Source organism: Hyla sarda, chromosome 2, assembly GCF_029499605.1.
Source record: "Hyla sarda isolate aHylSar1 chromosome 2, aHylSar1.hap1, whole genome shotgun sequence".
Taxonomy (NCBI): domain Eukaryota; kingdom Metazoa; phylum Chordata; class Amphibia; order Anura; family Hylidae; genus Hyla; species Hyla sarda.
In genome coordinates, this window is record NC_079190.1 from 349,058,444 (window position 1) to 349,074,835 (window position 16,392).

Sequence of the window (16,392 nt, forward strand, 5' to 3'; positions counted from 1 at the left end):
TATCCTTGTAACCGTATGGACCAATAGAATAAAGAAAAGGTGTCATTTTTACCGAAAAGTGCATTGCGTAGAAATGGAAGCCTTAAAAACAGCAATTTTTTTTTTATTCAACCCCATTTTTTTTTGTTTTGCCACACATTATGTTATAACATAAGTGATGTCATTACAAAGTACAATTAGTGAAGCAATAAACAAGCCCTTAAATGGGTCTGTATGGGCAAAATTGAACGCGTTATGATTATTAGAAGATGAGGAGGAAAAATGAAAGTGCAAAAACATAAATTGTCTGAGCCCTTAAAGGAAAACGGTCACCCGTTCACCCGCACTATAACCCGGTACACTGGGTTATAGTGCAGGTGAACAAGAGACGGATGCAGGAGTCTCGGACTGCTATACCTACCTGCAGTCCGGAGCCCCGATCCCCCGAAGGTCCCCCTCTTCCAGCTCTGACTTGCGCTTTCAGGCAGGCCCGCCGGTTGGATTTAAATATTCGTAAGCGCTGGTCACGATAGTGCTTGTGCCAACTGAGCATTCACATGACCGGCGCTTATGAATATTTAAATCCAGCCATCAGTCCCGCCTCAAAGCGCAAGTCAGCAATGGAAGAGGGGGGACCTTTGGAGGATCGGGGATCCGGACTGCAGGTAGGTATATCAGTCAGAGACCCCGCATCGGTCTCCTGTTCACCCGCATTATAACCCAGTGTATCGGGTTATAGTCCAGGTGAACGGGTGACGGTTTTCCTTTAAGGTGAAAATGGCCTTAGTCCTTAACCTCTTAAGGACCCAGGGCGTACGGGGACGTCCCCGCACCCTGGGCTTTAAGGACCCAGGACTTCCCTGTACGTTCTGGCGTTTTCCGGTCTCTGCCGCTCGCCGGACAGAGATCGGAACCGGATGCCTGCTGAAATCCTTCAGCAGGCATCCAGGGCAAACGCCGAGGGGGGCCATGTAGGGGGCCAAATCGCAAGGGAAATCGCACTTGCGATCTGCGGCGATACCGGGCTGATCGGGTCTCTGGGACCCGACCGCCCGGTAATTTTGCATGATCCCGGCTGTCACAGACAGCCAGGACCATGCTAAAGAATAGGAGCGAGGTGGCAAGCCTGCCACCTCCTCCTATTCCCTGCGATCCGTCGGTTAGTTAACCGACCAATCGCAGGAGGGGGGGGCGGTTACTTCCTCCCATCCTGCCCGGCCCTTTGAAGTCCGGAGAGGACGGGAGGAAGACCGGAGGACACAGCGGGGGACGGGGGAGTGCTGGGGACCGGCCCCGGTACTTACCTCGTCCCTGAAGACCCGGATCCAGACGATGAAGACGGCAGCGACAGGTGAGTAGATCTTCAGCCGCGGTCGGGCCCTTTACAGCAATGCACATCACCGTAAAGCGACATGCATTGCTGTATTGGGACCCTGTAAACTACAACTCCCAGCATGCCCAGACAGCCCTTGGCGTCTGGGCATGCTGGGAGTTGCAGTTTTGCAACTTCTGGAGGTCCACAGTTTTTGGACCACTGTGCCCTTCCAGATGTTGCAAAACTACACATCCTCAGCATGCCCTTACTGTCAAGGCAAGCTGGGAGTTGTAGTTCTGTAACATCTGGCCCTTCAGATGTTGCAGAACTACAACTCCCAGCATGCCTGGGCAGTTTTGGCATACCGGGAGTTGTAGTTTTGCAACATCTGGAAGGGCACAGATTGGGAACCACTGTATTAGTGGTCTGCAAACTGTAGTTCTCCAGATGTTGCAAAACTACAACTCCAAGCATGCTGGGAGTTGTAGTTCGGCAACATCTGGCTCTAAAGATGTTGCCGAACTACAACTCCCAGCATGCATTAGAATGTTTAGGAGTTGTGGTTTTTCAACAGCTGGAGGCACACTGGTTGGGAAACATTGTTTCCTAACTCAGTGTTTCCCAACCCGTGTGCCTCCAGCTGTTGCAAAAAAACAACTCCCAAACATTCTCAGGCATGCTGGGAGTAGTAGTTTTGCAACAGCTGGAGGTCCCCCCCCCCCTGTGAATGTACAGGGTACATTCACATGGGCAGGGGCTTACAGTGAGTATCAGGCTGCAAGTTTGCAATGCAGCAAATTTTGCGCGGCAGCTCAAACTCGCAGCGGGAAACTCGCTGTAATCCCCGGCCCGTGTGACTGTACCCTAAAAACACTACACTACACTACACTAACAAAAATAAAATAAAAAGTAAAAAACACTACATATACACATACCACTACACAGCCCCCCTCCCCTCCCCAATAAAAATGAAAAACGTCTGGTACGCCACTCTTTCCAAAATGGAGCCTCCAGCTGTTGCAAAACAACAACTCCCAGTATTGCCGGACAGCCGTTGACTGTCCAGGCATGCTGGGAGTTTTGCAACAGCTGGAGGCACCCTGTTTGGGAATCACTGGCGTAGAATACCCCTATGTCCACCCCTATGCAAATCCCTAATTCAGGCCTCAAATGCACATGGCGCTCTCAATTCGGAGCCCTGTCGTATTTCAAGGCAACAGTTTAGGGTCACATATGGGGTATCGCCGTACTCGGGAGAAATTGACTAACAAATCTTGGGGGTCTTTTTCCCCTTTCACCCCTGATGAAAAGGTGAAGTTGGGGTCTACACCAGCATGTTAGTGTAAAAAAATTAACTTTTTACACTAACATGCTGGTGTTGCCCTATACTTTTCATTTTGACAAGAGGTAAAGGGGAAAAAAGCCCCCCAAAATTTGTAATGCAATTTCTCCCGAGTACGGAGATACCACATATGTGGGCGTAAAGTGCCCTGGGGTGCACAACAAGGCCCAGAAGGGAGAGTGCGCCATGTACATTTGAGGTGATTTGAACAGGGGTGGCTGATTGTTACAGCGGTTTTGACAAACCCCAAAAAAAAAAAAAACCCCACATGTGACCCCATTTCGGAAACTACACCCCTCACGGAATGTAATAAGGGGTGCAGTGAGAATTTACACCCCACAGGTGTCTGACAGATCTTTGGAAGAGTGGGCTGTGCAAATTAAAAATGTTGTACAGCCCACTGTTCCAAAGATCTGACAGACACCAGTGGGGGGTAAATGCTCACTGTACCCCTTGTTACGTTCCTCAAGGGGTCTAGTTTCCAAAATGGTATGCCATGTGGGGGTTATTTTGCTGTCCTGGCACCATAGGGGCTTCCTAAATGCGACATGCCCCCCAAGCAAAATTTGCTCTCAAAAAGCCAAATATGACTCCTTCTCTTCTGAGCATTGTAGTTCGCACGTAGTGCACTTCAGGTCAACTTATGGGGTACCTCCATACTCAGAAGAGATGTGGTTACACATTTTGGGGAGTATTTTCTGCTATTAACCCTTGCAAAAATGTGAAATTTGGGGGGGAAACACACCTTTTAGTGATTTTTTTTTTTTTTTTTTACGCATGCAAAAGTCGTGAAACCCCTGTGGGGTATTAAGGCTCACTTTATTTCTTGTTACGTTCCACAAGGGGTCTAGTTTCCAAAATGGTATGCCATGTGTTTTTTTTTGCTGTCCTGGCACCATAGGGGCTTCCTAAATGCGACATGCCCCCGAGCAAAATTTGCTCTCAAAAAGACAAATATGACTCCTTCTCTTCTGAGCATTGTAGTTCACCCATAGTACACCTCAGGTCAATTTATGGGGTACCTTCATACTCAGAAGAGATGGGGTTACAATGTTTGGGGGGTATTTTCTGCTATTAACCCTTGCAAAAATGTGAAATTTGGGGGGAAACACACATTTTAGTGAAATTTTATTTTTATTTTTTTACATATGCAAAAGTCGTGAAACCCCTGTGGGGTATTAAGGCTCACTTTATTCCTTGTTACGTACCTCAAGGGGTCTAGTTTCCAAAATGGTATGCCATGTGGGGGATTTTTGCTGTTCTGGCACCATAGGGGCTTCGTAAATGCAACATGCCCCCCAAAAAACATTTAAAAAAAACGTACTCTCCAAAATCCCCTTGTCGCTCCTTCGCTTCTGAGCCCACTACTGCGCCCACCGAACACTTTACATACACATGAGGTATGTGCTTACTCGAAATTGGGCTACAAATATAAGTATACATTTTCTCCTTTTTCCCCTTGTAAAAATTCAAAAATTGGGTCTACAAGAACAAGCGAGTGTAAAAAATGGAGATTGTGAATTTTCTCCTTCACTTTGCTGTTATTCCTGTGAAACACCTAAAGGGTTAAAACGCTGACTGAATGTAATTTTGAATACTTTGGGGGGAGCAGTTTTTATAATGGGGTCATTTGTGGGGTATTTCTAATATGAAGACCCTTCAAATCCACTTCAAACCTGAACTGGTCCATGAAAAATTGTGAGTTTGGAAATTTTGTGAAAAATTGGAAAATTGCTGGTGAACTTTGAAGCCCTCTGGTGTCTTCCAAAAGTAAAAACTTGTCAATTTTATGATGCAAACATAAAGTGGACATATTGTATATGTGAATAAAAAAATAAAAATATTTGGAATATCCATTTTCCTTACAAGCAGAGAGCTTCAAAGTTAGAAAAATGCTAAATGTTCAAATTTTTCATCAAATTTTGGGATTTTTCACCAAGAAAGGATGCAAGATACCAGAAAATTTTTTACCACTATGTTAAAGTAGAATATGTCACGAAAAAACTATCTCGGAATCAGAATGATAACTAAAAGCATCCCAGAGTTATTAATGTTTAAAGTGACAGTGGTCAGATGTGCAAAAAATGGCCGGGTCCTGAGGTGTAAAATGGCTGGGTCCTTAAGGGGTTAAATGGGCACTGTCATCAACTTTTTCTTTTTTTTTTTTATATGTTGTAGTACTTATGTACTACAACATATCTATAATATATTTCTATTTATTTTGTGTTTACATTTTTTTTAAATTTTTTTGCACTTGAAATCCGGCCACTAGGGGTCTCCCTCCTAAAGGCCGTCTGCTGTGACGTCACAGCTGAATACGGACCGATCCCAGCCGGGCATTCGGTCCGAATTCAGTCAGCCTGCGCTTGCTCCCTGCCTGTCAATCAGACAGGCGGGAACGAGCGCTGTGAATGCCTGGGCTGCGCTCATTGGCTGCCTGGCCTCGGCATGTACAGTCTGGAGGCAGCACGGCATTGAATCTCAGTGCTGCGCTGATGCTCCAGGACTGTACATGTCCTGTACGGGTAATTGCGGTCTTATTTCACTTACCCGTACTTCGTTTCGGTCCCGGGTCTCGGCGGTGTACAATAGCATGGCAGGTGGGTGATGCTCCTATACTCCTCCTCCCTTGATAATACTACACTGCTAAACAGGGAGGAGGAGACCCCGGAGCAGCCTGTGACCGGCGGCGATGAGGTGCAGTTCCCTGGTGCAGCGATCCTGCTGACTAAGGAAGCCGGTGAGTTGTTGCCTAATAACATCTGGAGGGCTACAGCTTGGAGACCACTATACAGTGGTCTCTAAACTGTAGCCCTCCAGATGTTGCAAAACTACAACTCCCAGCATGCCCAGACAGCTGTTTGGGCATGCTGGGATTTTTAATTTTGCAATATATGGAGGGCTACCGTTTGGAGAGCACTATGCAGTAGTCTCTAAACCGTGGCCCTCTAAATCTTGCAAAACTATCAGGGCTGTGGAGTCGGTAGATAAATGTTCCGACTCCGGAGTTTTTTGTACTTCCAACTCCCCCCGACTCCTCTGTATTAATATGCGAATGTATTTTATACATTCCTTGAAGGAAAGAAAGGCAACATACATGTCGTTACCACAGGACTACTGGCTGGGAAGCCAACAGTCTACTGTATTGAACAGTTTGTGTGCTGATCTGCTGCTGAAGATAGGGCAGTGGGAGGATCCAGGACGGGGCATTTATTATAAAACATGATTTCCCTAGTAGAATCCCATAGTCATGTTTAAAGTTTAAAGGGGTACTCCGCCTCTAGACATCTTATCCCCTATCCAAAGGATGTCAGATCGCCGGGGTCCTGCTGCTGGGGACCCCCGGGATCACCGCTGCGGAACCGAGCTTTCATTACTACACAGAGCGAATTCGCTCAGTGCGTAATGATGGGCGATACAGGAGACGGAGCAGCGTGACATCATGGCTCCGCCCCTCATGACATCACAGTCCGCCCCCTTAATGCAAGTCTATGGCAGGGGGCGTGACGACCGCCACGCCATCTCCCATAGACTTGTATTGAGGGGGCGGGCAGTGACATGACGAGGGGCGGAGCCGTGACATAACAATGCTCCGGCCCCTGTATCGCCCGTAATTACGCACAGCGCGAACTCGCTCTGTGCAGTAATGATAGCGCAGTGCAGCAGCGGCGATCCCGGGGGTCCCCAGCAGCGGGACACCGGAGTTCTGACATCTTATCCCTTATCCTTTGGATAGGGGATAAGATGTCTAGGGGTGTCTAAGTGTCTAAGTGTCTCTAGTCCTGCAAAAAAGCTGGCACAGGCATTACCAATATTTTGTGTAACAAGGGGGGTATAGTGAGCCTTAACACCCTACAGGTGTTTGACAAATTTACGTTAAAGTTGGATGGGAAAAAAAAAAAAAAAAAATTTCACCAAAATGCTGGAGTTACCCTAATTTTTTCATTTTCACAAGGGAGAATAGGGGGGAAAAAAAGCACACCAAAATTTGTAACCCCATTTCTTATACATAAATACCCCACATGTGGATGTAAAATGCTCTGCGAGCAAACGTCAATGTTCAGTACACAAGGAGCGCCATTGGGCTTTTGGAGAGAGAATTTTGGCTGGAATTGAAGGCCATGTGCGTTTACAAAGCCCCCATGGTGCCAGAACAATGGACCCCCCACACGTGACCCCATTTTGGAAACTACAGCCCTCACGTAATGTAATAAAGGGTGCAGCGAACATTTACATCCTAGAGGTGTCTGACAGATTTTTGGAACAGTGGTCCGTGAAAATTAACAGCACGCTGTTCCAAAGATTTGGCAAACGCCAGTGGGGTGTACATGGTCGCGTAGTTTCCAAAATGGGGTCACATGTGGGGGGTCCACCGTTCTGGCACCACGGGGAGCTTTGTAAACGCACAAGGCCCCCGACTTCTTTTCCAACCAAATTCTCTCTCCAAAAGCTCAATAGCGCTCCTTCTATTCTAAGCATTGTAGTGCACCAGCAGAGCACTTGACATCCACACATGTACTCCTTGTTACGTTCCTTGAAGGTTGTTATTTCCAAAAGAGTATGCCATGTGTTTTTTTTTTTTTTTTTTGTGTGTTTTTCTGGCACCATTGGGGCTTGCTAAATGAGTCATGCCCCCCTAAAACCATTTCAGCAAAATTCACTCACCAAAATCCCATTGTCGCTCCTTCCCTTCTGAGCCCTCTAGTGCACCCACAGAGCACTTTACATCCACATATGAGGTATTTCCTTGCTCGAAAGAAATTGGGTTACAAATTTTGGGGGACTTTTTCTCCTATTATCCCTTGTAAAAATTCAAAAACTGGGTCTACAAGAACATGCAAGTGTAAAAAAAATGAAGATTTTGAATTTACTCCTTCACTTTGCTGCTATTCCTGTTAACTCCTTGGGGACGGAGCCCATAATAACCCTAAGGACGGGAGCATTTTTTGCAATTCTCACCACTGTCACTTTAAGCATTAATAACTCTGGGATACTTTTACTTTTCATTCTGATTCCGAGATTGTTTTTCCGTGACATATTCTACTTTATGTCAGTGGTAAATTTTTGTCGATACTTGCATCATTTCTTGGTGAAAAATTCCCAAATTTGGTGAAAAAAGTGAAAATTTAGCATTTTTCTAACTTTGAAGCTCTCTGCTTGTAAGGAAAACAGACATTCCAAATAAATTATATATTGATTTACAAATACAGTATGTCTACTTTATGTTTGCATCATAAAGTTGACATGTTTTTACTTTTGGAAGACATCAAAGAGATCAAAGTTCAGAAGCAATTTTCCAGTTTTTCACAACATTTTCAAAATCTGAATTTTTCAGGGGCCAGTTCAGTTTTGAAGTAGATTTGAAGGGCATTCATATTAGAAATACCCCATAAATTACCCCATTATAGAAACTGCACCCCTCAAAGTATTCAAAATGACATTCAGTAAGTTTTTTAAAGGGTACCTCTCATCAAATAAACTTTTGATATATTTTAGATTAATGAATGTTGAATAACTTTCCAATAGCATGTTAATGAAAAATACGCTTCTTTCTATTGTATGTTTCCCGATCAGTCCTGTCAGCAAGCATTTCTGACTCATGCTGGAGTCCTAAACACTCAGAGCTGCCAGCCTGCTTTGTTCACAGCCAAACAGGCTGTGAACAAAGCAGGCTGGCAGCTCTGAGTGTTCTACTTTGTGAACAAAGCAGACTGGCAGCTCGTAGTGTTTAGGACTCCAGCATGAGTCTGAAATGCTTGCTGCCAGGACTGGTAGGGAGACCCCTAGTGGTCATTTCTTCAAAGTGGAAAATTAAATAGAAAGAAGCATATTTTTTTAATGACATGCAATTGTAAAGTTATTCTGCATACATTAATCTATAATATATCAAAAGTTTTTTTGATGAGAGGTACCCTTTAACCCTTTAGGTGTTTCACAGGAATAGCAGCAAAGTGAAGGAGAAAATTCTAAATCTTCATTTTTTACACTCGCATGTTCTTGTAGACCCAGTTTTTGAATTTTTACAAGGGGTAAAAGGAGAAAAAGACCCCCAAAATTTGTAACCCAATTTCTCTCGAGTAAGGAAATACCTCATATGTGTATGTCAAGTGTTCGGCGGGCGCAGTAGAGGGCTCAGAAGGGAAGGAGCGACAATGGGATTTTGGAGAGTGAATTTTGCTGAAATGGTTTTTGGGGGGCATGTTGCATTTAGGAAGCCCCTATGGTGCCAGAACAGCAAAAAAATAAAAAAAACACATAGCATACTATTTTGGAAACTACACCCCTCAAGGCACGTAACAAGGGGTCCGGTGAGCCTTGACACCCCACAGGTGTTTGACGACTTTTCGTTAACTCCGGATGTGTAAATGAAAAAAAAATTATTTTTTCACTAAAGTGCATTTCCCCCCCCCCCCCCCAAATTTACCATTTCTACAAAGGGTAATGGGAGAAAAATCCCCCCCAAATTTGTAACGTAATATCTCCCGAGTACGGAGATACCACATATGTGGCCCAAGACTGTTGCCTTGAAATACGACAGGGCTCCGAAGTGAGAGAGCGCCATGCGCATTTGAGGCCTGAATAAGGAATTTGCAGTAGGGGTGGACCCGGTTACAAGGATGGGGCTTGTCTCCACCAAAACCCTACAGCAGTGTTTCCCAAACAGGGTGCCTCCAGCTGTTGCAAGACTCCCAGCCTGTCAGGACAGTCTATGGCTGTCCGGCAACACTGGGAGTTGTGGTTTTGCAACAGCTGGAGGCGCCGTTTAGGAAACACTGCCTTATGAGACGTTTTTCATTTTTATTGGGGGGGCGACGTGTAAGGGGGTGTATGTGTAGTGTTTAACTTTTTATTATTTGTTAGTGTAGTGTAGTGTTTTTAGGATACATTCACACAGGCAGGGGATCACAGTAAGTTTCCTTGAAGGAAACCCACTGTAAACCCGCCCGTGTGAATGCACCCTGTACATTCACATTGGGGGGGGGGGCACCCCAAACCTTCAGCTGTGGCAAAATGACAACTCCCACAATGCACTGACAGACCGTACATGCTGGGAGTTGTAGTTTTACAACAGCTGTAGGCACACTGGTGGGGAACCACTGAGTTAGAAAACAGACTCTAGCTCAGTGATTCCAACCCATGTGCCTCCAGCTGTTGCAAGACTACAACTCCCAGCATGTACGGTCTGTCAGTGCACTCTGGGAGTTTTAGTTTTGCAACAGCTGGAGGCACACGGGTTGGAATCACTTTGTTAGGAAACAGACTCTAGCTCAGTGTTTCCCAACCAGTGTGCCTACAGCTGTTGTAAAACTACAATTCCCAGCATGCTGGGCGTGTAGTTCTGCAATATCTGGCCCTTCAGATGTTGCAGAACTACAACTCCAAGCATGCCCAGACAGTCCAGGCATGCTGGGAGTTTTAGTTCTGCAACATCTGAAGGGCCAGATATTGCAGAACTACATGCCCAGCATCCCTGACAGTCTGGTCATGCTGGGAGTTGTAGTTTTGCAACATCTGGAAGGCTACAGTTTGGAGACCACCATATAGTGGTCTCCAAACTGTGCCACTTCAGATGTTGCAAAACTACAACTCCCAGCATGCCCAGACAGTCAGTGCATGCTGAAAGTTGTAGTTTTGCAACATCTGGAGGACCACAGTTTAGAGACCACTACACAGTGGTCTCCAAACTGTGACCCTCCAGATGTTGCAAAACTACAACTCCCAGCATGCCCACACAGCCTTTGGCTGTGTGGGCATGCTGGGAGCTGTAGTTTTGCAGCTTTTAGAAGGCCACAGTGAAGATCACTTATCGCGATCTTCACTGCAGCCTTCTCAGCCGCACTTTCCGGCCGCCGCTCCTCCTGCTCACGCCATTGCTCAGGGATGCCGCCTCCGAAGGTCCGGGTAAGCCGGACCATGCTCCATCCTCTCCACCCGTGTTCCCCCGCTCTGTACCGACTTCGATCGGTGGGCAGAGCGGGGGAAATGAACTCTAACCCCCCGCCCCCCTCCTGCCATTGGTGGTCAGCCTGACCGACCAATGGCAGGGGATAGGAGGGGGTGGCAACACTGCCACCTCGCTCCTATCCTTTAGGCTGGTCGGAGCTGGCTCTGACACCTCCGATCAGTCTTATTTTCTGGGTGATCGGGTCACCAGTGACCCGATTTGCCCGGATCGCGGCAAATCGCAGGTCTGAATCGACCTGCGATCGCCGATATGGGGGGGGTCTCAGGACCCCCCTAGGCAGTGCCACAGGATGCCTGCTGATAGATATCAGCAGTCACCCCGGTCCGATCACCGCCCGGCGAGCGGCAGTGATCGGAAATGCTGGGCGGGCGCTTTAAATCAATGATCTGCAGTGGCTTTTGCGGGGCCATAGGCCGCCGCCGCCACCACCCGCTTCTCTCCCCTACCTGCCAGGGTGCTCCGGGCCATCCATCCATCGTTCCTGTAGTGTCCGGGGGCGTTCCGGATGGAGGGTGGTCCGGTCCGGGCTGTCCTTCTTCTCCGGCGGGCCTCTTCTCCACTCCGGGCAGGCTCCGGCCTAGTACGCTGCATAGACGTCGCTGCGCAGTGACGCCCGTGCACAGCGACGCACCTGACGTTGCGGCGTCTATGCAGCGTACTAGGCCGGAGCCTGCCCGGAGTGGAGAAGAAGATCGTGGGAGAAGAAGGACAGCCCGGACCGGACCACCCTCCACCCGGAACGCCCCCGGACACTACATGAAGGAAGGATGGCCTGGACCACCCCCATTACGGGTACGTTTAATTTTTTTATTCACTCGGAGGGTGGGGGAGGGGCCCGACCGGTATAGCGGTATGGGAAAAAATCCATACCGGTATACCGCCTAGCATCACGGTGGGGGGTGCGACGCGGTGCGGTGGGTCGGAGGTGCGGTGCGGCGGGTCCAGGGGGTGGCGGTCGTGGTGCGGTGGGGGCGGTGCAGGGGGGTGCATTTTTTTTTGGGATTTCTCTTTAGTATACAGCTTCTAAAAAGTACTGGAAGGATTAAGATTTTTTTTTAATAGAAGTGATTTACAAATCTGTTTAACTTTCTGGCACCAGTTGATTTAAAAAATAAATAAAAAAAAAAAAAAAAAAAGTTTTCCATGGGAGTACCCCTTGAACTATTATATTATCCTGGAAAACCAGATTTGAAAGGCCATTATAAGCTGCATATGCTTTCTGATTACCTGGCCTCAGCTGCACTAATGATTGGTGGTCTCAGTTATCGGTCAAGTACTGCACATTTTAACCCGTCCAGGACACAAGGCATACAGGTACACCCTGGGACTTAAGGAACCAGGGCGTACCTGTACGCCCTTGTCCCATTAACTGGGTTTAACCCCTTAACGACACAGGACGTCATATCGGGTCGGTCCCGGCGGCTATCAACGGCCGGGACCCGCGGCTAATACAGGACATCACCGATCGCGGTGATGCCCTGTATTAACCCTTCAGACGCGACGATCAAAGCTGACCGCCGCGTCTGAAGTAAAAGTAACCCGGCTGCTCAGTCGGGCTGTTCGGGACCGCCGCAGTGAAATCGAGGCGTCCCGAACAGCGTACAGGACACCGGGAGGGACCTTACCTGCCTCCTCGGTGTCCGATCGATGAATGACTGCTCCGTGCTTGAGATCCAGGCAGGAGCAGTCAAGCGCCGATAACACTGATCACAGGCGTGTTAATACACGCCAGTGATCAGCATAGGAGATCAGTGTGTGCAGTGTTATAGGTCCCTATGGGACCTATAACACTGCAAAAAAAAGTTTAAAAAAAAGTGTTAGTACAGGTCATTTAACCCCTTCCCTAATAAAAGTTTGAATCACCCCCCTTTTCCCATAAAAAAAATAAAACAGTGTAAATAAAAATAAACATATGTGGTATCGCCGCGTGCGTAAGTGTCCGAACTATAAAAATATATCTTTATTTAAACTGCACGGTCAATGGCGTACGCGCAAAAAAATTCCAAAGTCCAAAAAAGCGTATTTTTGGTCACTTTTTATACCATTAAAAAATGCATAAAAAGTGATCAAAAAGTCCGATCTAAACAAAAATCATACCGATAAAAACTTCAGATCACGGCGCAAAAAATGAGTCCTCATACCGCCCTGTACGTGGAAAAATAAAAAAGTTATAGGGGTCAGAAGATTACATTTTTAAACGTATAAATTTTCCTGCATGTAGTTATGATTTTTTCCAGAAGTACAACAAAATCAAACCTATATAAGTAGGGTATCATTTTAACCGTATGGACCTACAGAATGATAAGGTGTCATTTTTACCGAAATATGCACTGCGTAGAAACGGAAGCCCCCAAAAGTTACAAAATGGCGTTTTTTCTTCGATTTTGTCGTGAATTTTTGGGTAAAATGACTGATGTCACTGCAAAGTAGAATATGTGACGCAAAAAATAAGCCATAATATGGATTTTTAGGTGCAAAATGTAAAGGGGATTTTTAAAAGGTAAGGAGGAAAAAACAAAAGTGCAAAAACTGAAAAACCCTGAGTCCTTAAGGGTTAAGCCATTCTCACAGGCAGAGAACAGGTTAAACCCAGTGGGTCCTGGTTGTTACGGGCAGCCAGGACCAACAGCCAATGCCGTGCACCGCCGATCGGGCCGATGCCTGGCATTAACCCTTTAGAAGCCGCAATCAAGGTTGGGACGCCAAGGTGAGTTAACGTTTTTAAGGGGGGGTTTGCAGCACGGGCACAGGGGGATGTTAATTTTCTACCGCATTTCTCCTTTAAACATACTAATTTTGGTGTAGTTATAATTTTTTTAAAGTAGAAAAATAAAATAAAACCTACAGAAACTGGGTGCCCTTGTGACAGTATAGACCTACAGAATTTTTACCGAAAAGTGCACTGTTACAAAAGATTTTTTTTTTCTTTTCAATTTCACCCCACAAATATATAATTTTTGGTTTTGCAGTAGATTTAGTTATTAAATGATTGATGTTATTACAAAGTACAATTGGTGATGCAAAAAAATAAAAACAAAAAAAACAAGCCCTTATATGGGTCTGTAGGTGCAAATGTGTTATGATTTTTAGAAGGGGAGAAGGAAAAAAACTAAAATTGGCCAGGTCCTTAAGGGGTTAAAGAGGTCAGGACACCATTATAATAATAAACCTGACATATTCAACAACAATGCTAGAAGTGTAAACAGACCAAACCTACAGAAATCTGTCTATGGCTAGGTCTTCACACAGGTTATTTTCTGACGCTTTGAAAATTGCCACTGCAGTTTTTGAGCCAAGGCCAGAAGTGTATTCAAAAGGAATGGAAAACATAAAGGAAGGACTTAGGAGATTTATCAAGCTCCGTAGATTTTTTTTCTGCGTAAAAAAAAGTCGTACGTACTTGCGCACGTGCGACTTTTCTATATATGCTGCGACTTTTGCTTATTCCAAAGCACATTTCTGAAATCTGCTCACGTAGTAATTTTTTTATTTTACTTTGTTGTGATCATGTATTCATCAAATGCGATAGTCGCTATTTATAAAGAAAAAAAGTCACATATGTATTCCAGGTCCAACCTGGCTTACAGAAAGTGCAGAAAGGACATTAACACCCACTTTAACAACTGTTCATGTTCTGCAGGCTCAAAATTAAACAAAAAAGTCTCCTGAGTACGGATATTCATGGTGCAGCATAGTATATTTTTAATATTTGTTCATTTCGGAGGAGGGTGGATGGGTTTTTGTGGGATAGTTGGAGTGCAGCTATTTAGTGCCAGTCAGGGTGCCACCCAATGCGGTACACCCCCCCCCCCCCCCTCCCTCCCTGTGACTCTCTTGCAACGCTACTGGTAATAAAGGGTAGATAAAGAACTCCGGCTATTAACATAAGGGAAAACTTTTCTGTTTTAAAAAAAGCTTTTGTAAGGCTTGTTTCACACTAGCAAATTACTCCGTTTAGCAAGTTGCGTCGCTAGTTCCGTCCTAAAATCAGCTGTCACCGGCAGTAACCAAATCCTATACGTCGGTTAGAAAATCCCATTATAGTCTATGGGGTTTTTCTACTATCCGTTTTAATCCATTATAGTCCGTTATTGATAACGGACGTTATTTTGTGACGGAAGATAGTAACGGCACGTCACAAAATAACGGCCGTTATTAATAAGGGGCTATAACGGGTAAAAAAACGTCTATTAGAAAAATCCCATAGACTATAATGGGATTTTCTAACAGCCGTATCGGATTCCGTAACTTCCGTTTTATAGCTGATTTTCAGATGGAACTTCGTACAGATCGTTAAAACCGAGTCATTTTGTAGTGTGAAAAAAGCCTAAGACTTCTTCTTCCTACTGGATCCACTTCTGACTTACCGTATTTTTCGCCGTATAAGACGCACTTTTTCTTCCCCAAAACTGGGGGGGGGGAAAGTTGGTGCATCTTATACGGCGAATACCTGCGGCCATCAATAGCCGGGACCCGCCGCTAATACAGGACATCACCGATCGCGGTGATGCCCTGTATTAACCCTTCAGACGCGGCGATCAAAGCTGACCGCCGCGTCTGAAGCGAAAATAACACTAACCCAGCTGCTCAGTCGGGCTGTTCGGGACCGCCGCGGTGAAATCGCGGCGTCCCGAACAGCTTACAGGACACCTGGAGGGACCTTACCTGCCTCTTCGGTGTCTTCTCCGTGCCGGGATCCCCTGCGCTCTCCTTCGACGTCATCACGTCGTCTCACACGCCGTCATCCAATAGGAGCGGCGTGCGTAGAAGCGTGATGACGGCGACGGAGAGCGTGGATCCCGGGGAAGAAGTCCGGAGCGTCAGGGACACCATGGGGACACGGCGACAGCGATGGAGCGACATCCAGGGCACCGGTGACGGGTCCGGAGTGGCGGGGACACGTGAGTATTACCTCCTATACCAGTGGTCTTCAACCTGCGGACCTCCAGATGTTGCAAAACTACATCTCCCAGCATGCCCGGACAGCCAACGGCTGTCCGGGCATGCTGGGAGTTGTAGTATTGCAACATCTGGAGGTCCGCAGGTTGAAGACCACTGTTGGGTTCAGAATCTTTATTTTTTTAGATTTGGCACCTATAAATTGGGTGCGTCTTATATGCCGGTGCGTCCTATAGGGCGAAAAATACGGTAGGTTCAAAAACCACTGTGGTTGTTTTTATTTAAAAAAATATATAAAAAAAACTGTGAGGAAATCTAGTCTACCTGTGACTAGGTTTGGTCTGTTTCACAATAGTAGCTGTATAAAAAAATAAAAATCTAAAAATTGTACAAAAACACTTGATGTGAGTGAGGTATCAGAGACAGTCAGTCAGGAGAGCAGAGAACAGTAGTAATACACCTTATGGTTTGTGTTCCGTTAGGATGTGACAGGATTACCATCTGAAGTGTACGGGATACATGAACCTAACCCCGGGGGAAGCTTGGACCCGCACATAAAGCTCTCAAGAGAATATACGGACATGTGTTAGTCACAGAAAGAGGCAGCGTTACACAAAAGGCCACATGTGACGAGAATACTCACCCTCAGAGGTCACCCGCAAAGGTGTACAGTGACGGATGGTGTGTGTGTATAAGGCTCAGCGGTTCTGGATATAACGCACAGAACAACACTCCCCTCAGTGACCTAAGGAGAAAAGGGACATTATAGACGATTCTAGAACTCCATACCACCGGGGGCGTGACTAAGAACTCACAACCAATCAGCTGCGTGATAACCATGAAGCAGCCGGGCGTAGGATCCAATCAGCAAACACGTGATACCGGTCCTAG

General features: G+C 46.2%; 1 protein-coding gene across 1 annotated transcript in view; it reads right to left on the minus strand.

The window, feature by feature from the left end:
- Positions 1 to 16,283, minus strand: part of LOC130356558 (mitochondrial glutamate carrier 1-like) — a 71,920-nt gene extending 55,637 nt beyond the window's left edge. The window contains exon 1 of the mRNA XM_056558255.1: positions 16,145 to 16,283. The gene's annotated coding sequence lies outside the window, so the exon portion shown is untranslated. The remainder of the gene's footprint in view (positions 1 to 16,144) is intronic.
- Positions 16,284 to 16,392: the final 109 nt, after the last annotated feature.